The 15,530-nt window shown below is 41.6% G+C and overlaps 1 protein-coding gene across 1 annotated transcript in view; it reads left to right on the top strand.

The window, feature by feature from the left end:
* Positions 1–4,037: 4,037 nt before the first annotated feature.
* Positions 4,038–15,530, top strand: part of SEMA3D (semaphorin 3D) — a 197,273-nt gene continuing 185,780 nt past the window's right edge. Inside the window, exon 1 of the mRNA XM_042916694.1 lies at positions 4,038–4,266. The gene's annotated coding sequence lies outside the window, so the exon portion shown is untranslated. The remainder of the gene's footprint in view (positions 4,267–15,530) is intronic.

Genomic DNA, 15,530 nt, shown 5'->3' with positions numbered 1-15,530 from the left:
TCAGAGACATTAAGCAAAGTTCTGACAGTTTTACATTCTGATTAACCAACCATAAACCCTCTTCTGTCTTTACTTAATGATGAGAAGCAGAGATACATTGACTTCTGAGAGTTCTGTGTATGTGTAATGAAAGCTGAAGTAAAGATGAAAGGTGTGTTCTTTTCCATCACTAAGCATGATCTAATGATCATAATATGTAACTAGCTAATGATCCTGTGATGAGTGGATTGCCATTATCAGATGAAACAAATGGGGGAAAAAAACATATCTGAAATTTATATGGGGAAAACACCTGATAGAAGAGGAGTAAGTGGGTGAGGTGCTTCAACTCATGCCATCACTTGATCCAATTAGAAATAAACTAATATAGACTCCACTTTTCTCAATTGAGTATAACAATATTTATCTGTCAGTACAGATACGTTAGTATGTATGTGGGAAAACATTCATAAAACAGTATTTATTATAAGGCAGAGAGGTTTTATATCTGACCAAGGTAGGACTAGTTTTATTCATATAAATACTAATTGGTTTGAGTTTTATCTTCATTTTCCTTGTCTCTGTACATAGAACGTTGCAGTTTATTTTATCAGCCTTTTTTTTTTTCTTTCAAACTCACCAAATTTTCTTTCTTTCCTTTTCTTTTTGTGAATAGAAGAAAGTATAGAGAGAACTAGGATTATAGATTTTTTGTTGGGAAAGAACAACAAGCTACTACCTTCTGCTGAAAGTGCAGCCAAATTCTCTGAGATCCTGCTACATTTAAATTCTGGACCCAGTAATTATCTTTCTTCTGTCTTCTTGGCAGAGTTAGCTATATGTGGAGTTGGAGAAGCCCGGAATATACCTATTCTACTCTTACCCATCCTTGCTGCCTTTTCTAGTGGTTCCCAACATAGATTGACAATTCTTGAACTTGTACAGCTAGAACTTTATTCTTTGGCTTCATTAAGTATTAAAATGTAATCCTTTGAGAAATAGTGTACTTCACATAATCTAACATGTATCTTCTAGTACATTATGTATTAAAATGTAGGGGTTTTTTTTGAAAAATAGTGTATTTCATATAACCTAACACATATATACTACCATACAGTAAAAATGACTTACTTAAATTCTATCTGAGTGCTAATGGAGATGGGTAAGGGGCGGTATGTCACAGAGGAGCAGCCTGGGCCCTCTAGACAAGTTTACTTACTCAAATTTTTTTCCACGCACCTAGAAAGTACTTTGTTCTTTTCTTCCTTTCCTTTCTGTTTTTTTTTTTTTTTTTTTTTTTTTCCTTTTTCCTCCCAGGATGAAACAGGGATACAGCCGCAATTAGGTAGTTCTAACTGATGATACACACAACTCTTTCAGTGTAATTAAGGATCACTTGTTGAATCACAGATAGTCACCCTTGGAGATACACTAAACTCTGTAATACACCTTACATTTTAACAAAACTTAACGTAAAAAATATTTTTCCTCCCCAGGTGTTATTGCAAGGATTTAGATAGGGTATTAGCCCTTCTGGACAGATTACCAAACTGCTTTTGAGGACAACGGATCTCAAACTCCTGGAAAGGACTGTAAAACCATGCTGAGGAGATCTTGTAGGGTTAGGAGAAGTTCAGAAATAAATGCAGTGGCTGATTATCATCATTATAGCCACTGTTTTCAGTAACTAATTTAACCCCCAGATATTTGCTACACACCTACCATATGCAAGACACTCAGAGAAGTGCCCTGGGGACTACAAAGCCATGGACACAGCTGAGGCCATTTATCACAACTTTGGGCAGCGCGGTTGATTCCGCCTGCTGCGTGCTCAGAGCAATTAAAAGAAGGAAAGCACAGAACCCAATTTCCAGATGTTGTCTTCCCATGGTATGTTCAGGATGCCCTGGTAAATGCAGCCTGAATTTCAAGTCAGTGGAATCTGAACTAAACCAGTTTGATACACATTCATAGGCATTGTTTCAGCGGCTGGAACAACAAAGCTAAAAAACAGCCGACACTCGTGTATGAGCTGAGGACACATGCATAACTAATTATGACATAACATCAAACGGGCTTATAAGAGTATTGAAATCAAAGTGCTTTGGGGAAATGGGAGGGAATGATTAATTTTTTAGGAGTTTTGTGGAAAACGTTGAAATAGTAGCAAAGGGAGATGCTGTCTGGCTTGGGTCTACTAAGATTGGATTTTTGACAGGAGGGAAAAAGGGGAAATCCAGTTAGCTGCAATTCTAGTTAAACAGAATAGTCTGGCCAATAAACCCACAAAATTATTAGACAATAAGTAGAGAGATTTTAAAAGTCAAAAACTACTTATCATGGACCCACTATGTGCAAAACCCTAAGCTATGCTGTGGGAGATAAAAGAGGTATTCTGTCCCTACAATGAGCTAGCAATTTGGATGGAAGGGCATTGGCATAAACAAATAAAATAATATAAAATGCATAGAAAATGCGATAAGCACACCGAGGGTATGGTTAATTACAAAAACAAGTGCTATAACATCAAATACAAAGCATTCCAAAAAAAAAGTTGCTACAGGTCGGAACAGTCAGTAGGGACTTAAATTTTCCTGTATCTAAAGAGGAAAATTATGGGGTTGGTTGGTTGAAAGTCAAAACCAAGGTTACAGAAATGGGGCAGCATGAGACACAGGAAAGAACGTTGGTCAGAGTTAGGAAACTTGAGTCCCTCCTGAGCCCGCTCTGCCACTAACCATCTGCAACTTGAAATGACTCATTTAGCTTCTGTGGCCCTCAGCTCTCCGCTGTTGAGGGGAAGCTGAATGAAGAGTCCCCTCCCACCTTCCAGTTCTTCCATTGTTGCTATTGATTGCTCACTACCCTCAAACCAAAACACCCCTTGTCATTTGCCAAAGGGGCTCTGGGATCCTACAAGCTGTGCTCTTAAATCAAGCTGACAAACGCAGAATCCTGGGCCTGCTTTTTTTCTATGGCTCTACCCCAAGTCAGCTTTATGATTGGGACTAAATAAGTGCAAGGTGTGTGATTCCAGACCTACAGTTCCCGTCACAGAAGGACTGACCATGCAGCTAACGAGGTCCAAGCTGCAGGACTCATCACTTGCCCTTTCCGTGACCCTGAGGGCCACCTGACAATAAATTCACATAGTCGTTTTTGGAAAGTCTGTACAAATTAAACTATTTTCGCATTGTTTGTCTTAAAGAGGATCCCACCTCCAAATTGTGTAAGTTCCAGGCTCCACAAAATGTGGATCCACCCCTGGTCTCCCCACATACTTCAGTTTCCTATTGCGCGACCAAGGTGTGTGCAAATCTACGAAGGAAACCTCCTAAGACAGAAATAGGTTACATATTCCTGTTGGCCTGGAATGAGGTAAAGAGGAAAGAAGACTTACATCTTGGGGGTTTTGCCCTTTTCCCCTCCTCCACCCTCTGCCTCCCTTTCTTGGGTGTCAGTCCCTTAATGGAAGATTGATCTCCATCGCTCATCTCAATGCCTGCGGTTTCAAGGCTAGTGGTCCCGGGGGTTTTACATACCAAACAGAACCAGCCACTCTTTATGAGGTTTACAATTGTTTGGACATTATTTGTCCTGTTTCTTCCGCGGGAGGTCCCTAGAGACTTTACGGTACAGCGTACATAGGTCCCAAAGTCAGCCAGCCCGACGTGGGCTCAAACGTCAGAGGCTGCTGCACAGACAGTGCACAGGGTGGCCAGTCCGGAAAAAACATGCCTGAGCGTGGCCGGAGCTACATTTAATCCACGCTGCTGACAGCCTGCGCGCCGGCAGGGATGGACTTCGGCACGCTGGGGAGGACTGGCGTGCGCAGAGGAAAGGGGGGCCGAGGGCTGGGGGAGGAGATCGGAAGGGGAGAGGTAATCCCCGGCGTTTTGAGCATCCCCTTTTTAGAAAGACTGAGTCTCTCCCAGGACAGCTGCTGCGGTCACACCACAAACTTAAAAGCCGCCCTCCCGCTCGGAGCGTGCCTTTCCTCGCCACACTCGCCTCCCCAAAGCTCCAGCTGGTGCCTGGCTCCCCGCCTGTCCCGTCTCCGCGCTCGGGGCCAGCAGCGCCCCCTGCCTCCCGGCCGGGCCTCTGCGGCCGCAGCCTCCACGCTCCGCCAGGGCCGCCGGGGCTCCGCGGCTCAGCCAGGGCTGCCTCTCAGAGGAGCTTGCGCCGGTGCCCCGGGTCGCCGCCGCGCAATCCCGCAGCCTGCATCCCCGTTTTCGCTTCCTGAAAGGACGTCTGGCCCAGAGAGAGGGAGAGAAGAGTTCGCAGCAGGTAAGGCTGCCTTCTGGTCACCTGCTACCCCAGTGGGAGGGCGCGGCGGGGACCGCAGAGTGAAGCCGGGGTGACTGGATTTGGGGGGTGGCCGTGGGTCCGAAGTGGGATGCGCAACTCCAGGAGCTAAGGAACCGTCGTGGGACCGAGAAGGCGCTCCGGAGCGGACGAGGTGGGCGCGCGGGGGACCAGACAGGGAATCTGTGCGCTTAGGTGCGGACGGCCTGTGCGCGCCGCGCCGGGGACAGCGTGGCGGCGGGGGCGCGGTCCCACCTCCCAGCTGCCGCCGCCAGAGCCTCCTCGGCCAAAGCCTCCCGCCGCCAACACCGCGCAAAGTTTTCCGCCGCAGACGCTCCCGGGAACTTCACTCTGTCCCTCGCTCCCTCCGCGGCCAAGGCGGCAGAGAGCGCGTCGAGACGTGACCTGCAGCTTCCGCCGGCTGCAGGTTCATTGGGAGACGCGATGGTGGGGACCGTCCGGGGAGGACTTGACTAAGGGCTTCCACACTCTCGCTCCCCCCTCCTCCCCGCTTTTCCCCTTGGGCTGGGAGGGGGAGGGGACGGGGAGACCGTGGCGTTTGTTTGTTTTGTGGCTTCGGGAGAGGGATGGGCGATGCCTTTTGCCTTGCGAAGGAATCGTGACGCTCCGTCTGAGGGAAGCGCGCATCCTTCTTACCCTGAGGGTAAAGTTGGGGTCAGACACCAGCCACGAAGCTGGCTGTCTGGGAAATGCTGGTTATTGCAAAACGCACTCAGGCTGGAGCGGGGCATCCCTTGGTAGCCTCGGCTTGGCTCGGAGTTGGCTCCTGCTGGGAATTTAACGCAGTGACTCTACCCCCTCCCCGACCCCGGGTGTCCCCTCCTGGCCCCCGGCCGGCCCGCCCCGAGTCGACGCGTTAATGGGCTGCCCTGGCAGAGCCAGGGCTGTTTTCGGCACTGGCAGATTCTCCTTCCCTGGCGGCTTGTGTTCAGCCTCGTGGGCTGAGTCGTGCTTCCGTCCCAGCGCGGAGGGGACTTGACAGGAGGAGGAGACGGTGCGCTCTCGCCGGCGAGCTGAAATCCGAGGGATTGGACGCGCGTCGCGCGCCCTGCAGCTGGGGCCATTGAGGTCCCAAATTCCTTGTTACAGAGATCGGAGTTCAAAAGGCGAACTTTTCGCCGTGTAGCCCGGAGTGAAACGAGGACTTCACCAAAGCCCCTCCCACCCTTCCTTAGCTTGTCAGTGCCGTTTGCTCTAGCGAAAGAAGGTGGGGCGGGGGGGGGGCTTGAAGTCTCAAGTTTAGCGGCGAAGTCTTCTCTTCCTGTGTTTGTGGGGGAGGCCCTAATGGGGAGGAAAGTGTCGAGGGTGGAGTGGAGAAGGGATGAGACCCCCTCCTGCGTCTGGTGCTGCTGTTGCGTAACCATGGCAACCGCCTTGGCGCGAGCGGTCATAGCCTTATGGGTTCCGCACGTGGAAGGAAAAATGTGGAGGGTGGGGAAGGGAGAGAGCCGCATGTCATCACTCCAGTGTTGCCTTCGCTTCTCCTGCTGTACCGAGGCCAGATATCGAGGAGATGAGCAGGAAGGGTTGGGGTTGGAAGTGCGCAGCCCCAGCGGGGAGTTGCTTTAATTCTGTCCAGCCTTGAAGTCGTTGAGGCTCCTCCCAGCAGCTGAAACTGGCGAGAGGAGTCACCGCTGACAAGCTCCAAAGTGACAGTCCAGGTCAGGGAGATGGGAAAAGACCTTGGCCCTTGGAAGAGAAAGGCCAGGAAATACAGGAAGGTGATGTGGGAAGAGATAAGAATAGGGTCAAGAGGTAGCTGAGAGACAATAAAGCGGTACTGATTTGGATTGCCAACATTTCAAATGGAATTTGCCCATTTATGAAATGGAAAATTGGTGGAGATGGGAAGGGACATTTATCAAACACTTGCTGCATTGTAGGTGCTTAATACATTATCACGATTAATATTCCCAACAATACCACTCAGTGTCATTCTTCTTTGTTTTTAGTTGACAAGAAAGCAAAGACACGGGATTAGAAATGGGTGGTGTCCCATTTTGGTTTTCGCAATTCTTTTTTTTTTTTTTTAATTTGTTTTTTTTTTTAACGTTTTTATTTATTTTTGAGACAGAGAGAGACAGAGCATGAACGGGGGAGGGGCAGAGAGAGAGGGAGACACAGAATCGGAAGCAGGCTCCAGGCTCTGAGCCATCAGCCCAGAGCCTGACGCGGGGCTCGAACTCACGGACTGCGAGATCATGACCTGAGCCGAAGTCGGACGCTTAACCAACTGAGCCACCCAGGCGCCCTGGTTTTCGCAATTCTAACAGACAATCCTCATCCTTAAATACTTAAAAATGGAATCGATGGTTAGGGGAGTAGACAAAGCAGTTATTTTCATCTCAAAAATGAGAATAAGGAGATCTAGAAGTGTTAATTGGTATGTCCAAATATAAACCAGTAAGGGGCAGGCCTGAATCTGGACCTGTTTTCCCGTCATGTGGCTCACCTTTCAGGGACTTCAGGAAGCTTTCAGTCATCACTTAGGTCATCACTTAGAGGCCCTTTCTAAGATCACTTTGATACTGCATCTGTATATGATCATTTACTAGGGAAGAACACCTAAGAATTTAAATGGAATCCATTATTGAGGATTGGTATGGACCACATCAAATGTGTAGGCCGAGAATCGTATGCATGTGATATTAATAATCTATATTTACACAGGTCTTATTGTACCTTTTAGGAATTATTGAGTGGCTTTCGTAATAATTGGAAAGAAAAGATGAAAACAAAGAAACATATTTTGTCAAATAGTAACCCCATGGCTGTATTGAGAAAATTTCCTGAGATTAATGGAGATTTCCTTAGTCTATTTATTGCTTTCATGACCTGAATACCTAAAAACTTACTTCATATTTTGGCACCACTGTTTCACCTTTGTAAAAATCTGCTGTCTGTCCGTTTAGGAGAAGTAATGATGTGACTCCTGTTACCTTCCTGTCTCTCTGAGAGGGGGAGGTCAGTGAAAAGCATCTGACAGTGCAAAATGTTTTGGAATTATCAGGAAACCATAATCAATACCAGCAGAAACTAAGGGTACAAGGTAGAGAAAAAATTATGTGGCTTTTATTTTACCTTCTTGCAGAATTGCCTTTATGGGTGAATCTTAGTTAATAAATTTGCTTTATATTTTTACATGGGAAAATACACAAAGATAAATTGAATTTTTCATTTCTGCGTGTGTGTGTAGGGCTGGTAAGGGTAGGAGTAGGAATTATTTTCGGTAGCAGGGAAGGTCAGGAATATAAACAATTACAAAGACAGAGGAAGCCCATGTACTGTTTCCAATGACAGGCTAACAGATCGACTGTAGGTCTGAACTTGAGTCATGGAGCTGAATTGCTCTCACATTATTTCTTTTCCAAAAGTAGGAAATGCATTGTTTGGGGTTGGGGTTAAAGTAAGTCAGGAAGTTTCAGAGTACCTCATTTTTATTCTTCATACTGTGATCTCATTCCGTTACATGAGCATGTGTTAACCATAAAAAGCCTTATCACAGACCTGAAGAAGTTTCTGAAGATGTCTTCTGGAATTGGTAGGTATCTCTGTGGACCAGTATTTGTATACTGCTTGTACAGAGCTACTGGATTAAGTCATCACCATTTTTATTAAGTATTTGCAACATCAACTTTTCAGTCTCAAAGAAAGAAATATTCCAATTGGTGTTGGCTTCATAAACACTAGTATGTCTTCAGATGGTTTTTTTATGGCTTCATTATTTTGAGAAAAACAAATGTGACTCTGAACTTTATTGTTCCGTCTGGGAAATATAATGGTGTGCTGACATATGTTCTTTGGGAAGCATTCTTGTCAATTAATACATGATTTATTTCATGAATAAGAGTAACCATAGCTCCATTTTGAAAAATTATTATTCTTTCCATAAATACCTGGAGCTAAACAAATTACTTCAATAAAACAGCATTTCAGCACTCAATAACATATTCCTTGAAAGAAAAAAAAGAAATGTCCACATTTGTAAAATAAATAGGAATAATAGTAATAATGATTGACCATAGACAAAATTGTTAATCAGTTTCTTCCTACCTCAAAATTTGGTTAAAAAATACTCCACTAATAGAGGAAACCTTGGCCCAAATCCTTTTTTATTTGTATATCTTCATCATACTTTTAAAGCTAATATTCTGAGTTTTTAGTAATGTGTTTACCTCTTTACTTTTGTTGTTTATGATTGTTGACTAGATCATAAGAACTTTGGAGGAAGGAAGTGACTAACTTTTTATACCTTCAGGTTAGTACAATGCTAAACATATTCAGATGCTTAGCACATACTGAAGTCTGATTGTGTATCTACACAGTCAATGCAGTGATTTTGAATCGCTTTACTGCCTACAAAAGATCAGATTAAAGGTCTTTGCTATTATACTTTACTTTTGCTGAGATTTTTAGGAAGGACACTTTCATCTTACAGCTGAGTTTTACCCCGTCACCGAAAAAGGTGGTGAGATGCTGAGTGTATTATCCTAGTACATAATGTACAGAAGTGGTGTAATGATTGTGTGAAACAGGTATATGAGAATACTTAATAAACTGTTGCATGCTATGAAAAGTTATTATTTCATTTTAAATTTTTTGTGTGTTTTTTAGAAGGACCCAGTTAACACATGAGAATCTACATCATCTGTTTCCATATTAGTTCACCTTAACTTAACTCATGCCTGAAGATGCCATAATCTCAGATTACATTTAAGTAGTCTGGTTTTCATGATAGAATGTATAAGATCAGTGAGACTTTTATTCCCACTCTTTGTTTTTTACTTGGGTTTTGGTGTTTGTTACTGCTGTTGCTTTTGGATAAATGTTTCCTCTTCATATCTGAATTGATTGTTCTATGAAAGAAAGAAGTGAATACTATTCTTATTTGGAGACATGCTTTCAATTTTGAAATATAACTTCATTTCAAAGATATTTAGAACTCGGAATTCTCAGTTTACTTTGAATGCTAAATACTGGGTCAATAGAAATTGACACTAATTGGAGGTTTTTTTTTTCATGTTTGTTTGTTTGTTTACTTATTTATTTAGAGAGGGAGAAAGAGAGCATACACAGGGTAGGGACAGAGAGAGAGGGAGAGGGAGAATCCTAAGCAGGCTCCACACTGTCAGAGCAGAGCCAGACGTGGGGTTCTATCTCACAGACTGTGAGATCATGACCTGAGCTGAAACCAAATATTGGACACTTAACCAACTGAGCCACCCAGGTGCCCCACTAATTTGAGTTTTCTTGTTGAAAGGGGGTGCATTTTTTTTGTAGATCTTTTATATTTATAATAATGATTTTCGGGGTGCCTGGGTGACTCAGTCGGTTGAGCATCTGACGTCGGCTCAGGTCATGATCTCGCGGTCTGTGAGTTCGAGCCCCGCGTCGGGCTCTGTGCTGACAGCTCAGAGCCTGGAGCTTACTTCGGATTCTGTGTCTCCCTCTCTTTCTGCGCCTCCCCCGCTCATGCTCTGTCTCTCTCTCTGTCAAAAATAAATACACATTACAAAAAAATTACAATAATGATTTTCATCACAGATACAGTTCCTGATCATTACTGAAAAACTAGAAAATATAGTATGCATAGAGATGTGTTAGTAAAAATGTATTCATAAACCTACAAACATATATGTGAATTCTTAGCTTAAACATGAAATTTATTTAAAAAATAAATTTTATATGTGACAGTGCCTAGATCTTGTTTTCTAATACCATCCTCCAATAAAAGGAACCAGAGATTCTTGGAGATATGGCTGATTCAAAGGCTGGGGCAGGAAATCTATACCACCAACCTGGAGCTTCCTGTAGTACCAAAAAATAAAGAAGTGCTCAACATACACCCCACTGCCACTGCCATTGCCACATACACACAATGATTGGATATGTCAGAAAGACACAGAAGCCAATTGAAGGAGCTCGCAGTGGCCAAAGCTGGAATAGTTTGAGCAAAAAAATGAAGTTGTACTGAGTATAACCCCAAATGTAAAATAACTATGCACGAGAGCGTGCTAATATAAATGATTGAATACATTAACAAATGGAGAAGAGACAAAGCTCCCGTGCAGAATTTCAAATAATGTATGTAGATACTCTGTTCTCAAGGAGGGGAGCCTAACTCCCTACTTCCGAGGTGTAAGCTGAGAATGGTCTTTTCCTCCAAACAGTACAGTATGGAAAGGGGGAAAATGGTATTATACAGAGGTTCAGCAAGCTTGACAAACAGTATCTTGGTCAGGTGATCAAGGTCAACATCAGTCATGAAGCCAGTTGTTAGTACATGCTCTTGATATGATGAGATGAAAAGGACACTTTACCTCTGCAATCTCTCTCCCCAAAACCCTAACTCCAGTAGAACCATGAAAAAAACATCAGACAAATTCCAGTAGAGGGACAGTCTACAATACACTTCGCTGATACTCCTCAAACTGTCAAGATCATCAAAACCAGAGAAAATCTGAGAATCTGTCACAGGCAGGAAGAAGGAAGCCAAAGAGATAGGGATTCAATGTAATGTGATATCCTGGATGGGATCCGTGAAAAGAAAAAGAAGATTAGGCAAACATGAAGGAAATTAGAATCAACTATGGGCTTTAGTTCATATATTAGTATTGGTTCATTAATTGTAACGAATGTCCATACTAATGTAAGATGTAAATTAAAAAAAAAAAATAGGGGAACCTATTATAGGGTGTGTGTTTAGGGGACCTCAGTACTATCTTCTCAATGTTTTTGTAAATCTAAAACTATTCTGAAACTGAAGTCTATTTTTAAAAATTATATTTGAAAGCATATAGATTAATCATGGTGAGAAATTCTGTAGGAGGTGAACTGTTCCCTCGTCAGCAAGGTTAATGTCATTCAGTTAAATGCTTACTTTGTTCCCCTAGTTCAAGGTACCACTATTCTGCCTTTTGAGGGGGAAGAGTGGTAAATATAGATATTATTATACTAAACACATATTTTGAATTAGCTCTTCTCATAATCACTTTTTTGAAAGAAAATGTGGTATCTGGATTACTAAAAAATGTCCCCATCGCTATTATTATAGGTTCTCATGAAAACAAATCTGTGTATTATCATGTCCTGTAAATCAATCTTAAATATTAAAAGAGAAGACAAACTTTTTTTCTACTGTCCTTGCTACTTTTATGGATATTGACAAGGTCCATCTCCTGTGCTAGTTCTAGATGATGATTATGCTTCCAGAATTCTTGCCAAAATGGCTCAATGATTATTTATTCTTTTTACCCCTCTTTGAATATCAAGGACACCTACTGCATTAAGTATGTTAAATATTATTCCCTACCAAATATTATATTTAATACACATATCATTCCTATTTTGAAAATTGTAAATATACCTAGAAGGCCATTATGTCCCCTAAAAAACCCCCTAGAAGCTGAGACTTAACCCGTGTTCCAACTAATGTAGAGTGGGGAGGAAATACAGGCTGCCATTTCCCTTTACGTGTGTGTGTCTGTATTTTCACTGTGTGTCTTCTCATTTTTTATAGATGCTTTTTCCCTCTCTCTATAAATCACACATTATTCCTTCTCTTCCTTGTGTGGCAAATTGTTTCACATTTTTAAAAAATCTAAGTTGTACTGTCTTGGACTAGTCTCTTTTACAGTTGGACTAAAGTCCTTGTGTTTTACTTATCTAAGCTTTCATAGTGGTGTCTTATTTTTTATTGTTACCTCATATTTACAATTATTTAACAGTTATCTGACTCTGTGCTTTATAGTTAACTATAGTTTCTGCTGAATTTGTGTTCTAGTGTGGCAATTGTTGAAAAGTTTAGCTTTGCGCTTTTTTTTTCTTTCTGTTTTTAGTTTGTATGAGTCATAGCATAAAAAACACATTTGAAGAACTTGTTCAGGATAAGTCATGGAAACCAATTCCAGAATATGTGACTAAAGGGCCTCTTTTTTGGTATGACCCCACTGAATTTCCTGAAATAATGAAAGCGTCTGAAAAAGACCCAGATCAATATGACTAATATGCTCTGGGTTCTCACTGGAGTCTTAGATTCAGGGTTTTCATTTTTGTTACACAAAATAATTGAATACATTTCTAAAAAAAAGAGAGATCCTGCCTATGGTAATTTAACCCAAACAAGAGGAATGAAGAAATCTAATAGTCTGACCAAAACCTTTTAAAATGCATACCAGAGACTATCATGTTGTCTCCTTTTTCACTTCCTATCAGTGTACTTTCAAGTTCTTGTTGACTTGTGAATACATAATTATAACTAGAGTACATTTTTTTTAAAAAGATCTTTGTAAAGAAAAGTAATCATCTCAAGTTTTCTCAACTTTGAGATTTGACCCTGTATTAGATGACAACATCTTTAGATAGTGCGAATGTACACTTAGTAATTTTATTGTTGACATGTATTCTGATTCAAAGTTCACCCTGTTGGCCACACTAGGGTCTGACTTATAGCTTCACGTATTTCCTTATCATAATTGAATTAGTGTGTTATAAGTTGCTCTCCAAGCCGGATGGTAGAAGGTTAAAGAAGCCACACCATTCTGTCTGCAGAAGTAAGTATTTGCATGATGACATAGCGTAAGATGTTATTTATGACATTCAAATGGGAAGTTAATACCAATCAACTTTTGAAGTTAAGACTTTTATCACCTGTAAAGAAGCTGTTCAAAAGCATTTATGCTGGCTATACAGATGAGAGCCCAACATTTCCCTTTCTTTGGCTTGATTCACATTTCACAGAGCCGTGGGGATTGTTGTCTTAGACTGCACTGTGATGAGGTTTGGCAGAGAGTATTCATTGTTCAGGTTTTAAAAAGGGCAAGTTTTTGGCAGGAATAACTTGCACAGAAAAGAAATGCTATGCTTACACATGTGCACTCAATAAACCCTTCAGAGAGCTTGGGCTAAGAAATTGTGGATTCCTCACTCCACCCTACACCCCTATCTCTGTATGTTGACTGTTTAGAACCCTTTTGTTGTGTCACTATCATATAGACCTTTTCATTTCACAAGAAATGGTACTTTTGACTCCTATTTCAAAAGTTATTAGAGTACCGTGAGTGGTTATTTCATATCCTGTGCACTTTCACTTGAGATTTATTAAAAATAACAATTGCATTGAGATCTGCTTTTCCCTCATATTTATCAGTCGTCACACAACCATCATCTCCATGATAGCCAATCATCCTTTCTATGTATTGGTGACCCTTGGTTATTTCTGATAATCCGAAATGAAGATATAGTTTCCCCTTTTTCTTTTACTTTATTGCATTCAAGCCGTGTTGAAAGTGTCTGTGCTGTAAGCAGTTAACGTATTAGGACAAGCAAAACCGAAAAGTCTTGTAAATACCCCAACTCAATAAGCAGGGCAAACCAGCGTCAACCTCATGGGCCTACATTCTCCATACTCTTTCCTTTGTGGGTCTTTGACTGCTCTGATTTCTCCTTTCCCTTGGGATAATTATGCCTTTTACTGCCGCCACCTCTCCTGGCCTCTAGCTGATGCCCATTCTCCTTGCTACCTTTACGTATGTCCTCTAAGTCTTGCCTGAAAAAGTGCTTTTCACTCAAATGCTACCCACCGGTCCTTAAGATCTTTTCCAGTCCCCAGTAACTATTAACTATTACCCTCTCTCTAACTTCTAGGATCACAAGACTAAGTTTCTCAAGGATGAAGTTTAAATGGTTGTTACCTTGGCATCTTTCATGTTCCCATCGCATATCATCGAGTCTTGTATACAATAAGTACACCATCCAATACTTGAAGGGAAATTAATCCATTCAGAATCCATTGCCTCTGTTTCTTCCTCGTGCAACTACTTTAGATATATAATTCATCATAAAGTTCATTTCATGTCTATATTCCTTCATCACAAAGCTTACTTCGCATGTATTTGTATTATTTTTGAGCCTTCCCACCTCTAATTCCCTTGTCATCTTTTATTTGAGAAGTATTTATTGGGTGCCTTCACTGGGCACTATGAGGGTCTCTGATGAAATACACATGAAGAAACATGACTACCCTGCAGTGGACAATTATAAAAGAATTCATGATCATTATGGGTCAAATCACATCCCTTTGGGATCGTAAATACAATAAACAAAAGGTCCTATTCATACTGCTGGTCTTTTTTCTCTAGGGCCTTTTAAAAAATTATGTCATCTTCTTCCTTAACTTCTGCTTTTATCTGTGAGTAGCTTATGCCTCATGTGTCCTCTCCAACCCTGACTTCTCTCTTGGATCTCATCTATTGCTCCATACTACTTCGACGCTTGTGGGTTGGTCTTCATTGCTCAATACTCCACTTATAAAGAGGTTTCACTGGTAACTGAAAATTTCAGAGTCTTTGATTAGTGTAACTTGAGACTGGGGCTTTGAAGTGTGGGAGGGGATGTGGTGCAACAGTTGAGACGATGCCCTGTGAAAGCAGACAGCCTGGGTTCAGATCTTAGTTCTGTCCCATCTTAGCTGTGTGATTCAGACAAGTTGCTTGACCTTTCTGTACCTCTTTCCTGTCTTTCACCTAGGGGTTTGTGAAGGTGCTGACCTCGTAGGGGCATTGTGAGGATTAAATGGGTTAATACAGGAGAATCAGATGCTGTGTGGCACATTACAATATCTGTGGGTATTATCTTTTCTTTGTCCTTATTCGGATCAAGCATATGGCATTTAAGGTCAGATTCTCACACCATCTACACACTGTTCCTAGTGACTTCTTGTTCTTTATCTGCTGAATTCCCTTCCTTTCATTTGAAGAACAGCCCTTTGGTGACATCCCTGTTGTGTTCCTGGATAATAGAATGACGTTTTAGGATTGACGATTACCACCTCCTTATTTTTCACAGACGTGTGTTTAAAGAGCCATACAGTTGACCCTTGAACAACATGGGTTTGGACTGCACAGGTCTACTTATATGCGCTTTTTTTTTTTTTCAAAACATATATCAGAAAACTTTTTGAAGATTATGACAACTTGAAAAAACTCATATAGCATAGAATAAGTGACAAACTAATTCAGGTCATGAATGCATAAAGTATATGTATATACTACTTTATTTAGTCATTTACCACCATAAAATATATATAAATCTTTTATAAAAAGTTAAAATTTATCAATTTATCATGGCGCCATTCACACTCGAGAGAAATGTAAACCAACGTAAAAATGCAGTATTAAATTATAGCTGCATAAAATTAACTGTAGTATATACCGTATGACGGAAAC

Source organism: Panthera leo, chromosome A2 (assembly GCF_018350215.1).
Source record: "Panthera leo isolate Ple1 chromosome A2, P.leo_Ple1_pat1.1, whole genome shotgun sequence".
Classification (NCBI taxonomy): domain Eukaryota; kingdom Metazoa; phylum Chordata; class Mammalia; order Carnivora; family Felidae; genus Panthera; species Panthera leo.
The sequence above is the reverse complement of the archived record's forward strand: the minus strand, read 5'-3'. Positions and strand labels throughout refer to the sequence as shown.